The sequence below is a fragment of the Cicer arietinum genome, chromosome 3, assembly GCF_000331145.2.
Source record: "Cicer arietinum cultivar CDC Frontier isolate Library 1 chromosome 3, Cicar.CDCFrontier_v2.0, whole genome shotgun sequence".
In the NCBI taxonomy this organism is placed as follows: domain Eukaryota; kingdom Viridiplantae; phylum Streptophyta; class Magnoliopsida; order Fabales; family Fabaceae; genus Cicer; species Cicer arietinum.
The window spans coordinates 11,729,749-11,731,005 of NC_021162.2; positions in this window are offsets into that span (position 1 = coordinate 11,729,749).

Sequence of the window (1,257 nt, forward strand, 5' to 3'; positions counted from 1 at the left end):
AATTTCATCCGGCGGCCGAGACCATTAATTCTAATCCTAAAGGTGAAAACATTTATCTGTTGTAATGATTTTTTTTAGTTATAAAAACGTATTATGAATATTATATTACAATATGGTGCAATTTATTTTCTCGGCCTATAAACATCAATTGGTTATATTTTTTTATTATTATTTTTGTGTTGCAAATAAAACAATTTTAGGATTAAACGATTCTTTAAAAAATAAAAGCTTAACACATGAGTTTACTTTTTACAAACACGAAAAAAAAATAGATAGCGAAATAAAATATATTTAAAAAAAATATGCAAAAAACAAAACAAAAGACTAATAAGGAGAACATTAGAGAAAAAAAAAAAAAGATAAGAAAAATGATACCTTACTCCTGAATTCTTGTTTTGCTAGACCGATTGTTTCAAGATCAGATTTTCTTCTTCTCTTTTGCCTACTAATCTCTCTATTTTTTATGTGCTCTCAATTTATGTTTCGAATTCTCTCCCCTTTATCTTCTTGTGGCCGACTATTTATAGACTTTTGGGTATAGATTTCAAAAGACAAAAGAATAATTGTCAATTGATTACCATTAATCTATTTTTGTTGGTTTCTTTTCTTTTAATTGGCCACAATTATACCGATTCTTATTGCTATTGATTCATTTCTTCGGTTTTCTTTTCTATTCAATTGATCACCATTATTCTGATTTTTATGACCATCAATCAATTTCTTTTCGGTTTTTTTTTCATTTATTTTGATCATAATTGCATCGATTTTTATCACCATCAATTCATTTCTTTTCAATTTCCTTTATTTTTATTTCTTATTACTATTTTTATATTTTTGAAAACAGTCTGAACAAGAATTAGAGGCAAACAAGAACCGAAAACACTTGTGATTGTTAAAAGCTTATATCCCTAATTATTTATTTTTATTTTTATATTTCTTCACATATAATTATATATTTATATTATTATTATTATTATTATCATCATTATTTCCTTTTTAATAAAAAGTAAAAATAGGACAAAATTAGGTGTCAACAGCTGCCCCTCTTTACTTAGAATTTACTTGAGAATCAAAGTAAAAATAAGTAAAGATAACAAATTCTAATTTTGTCCGAAAAATAATTTTTAGAAGAATTCATTTAGTTTTCCCGACTTCAAGATGCGAGTCATTTTCTCGGCTTCGGGTGCGAGTCGTTTTCCCAGCTTCAACATGTGGGTCGTTTTCTCGGCTTCTAGGTGCGAGTCGTTTTCCCGGCTT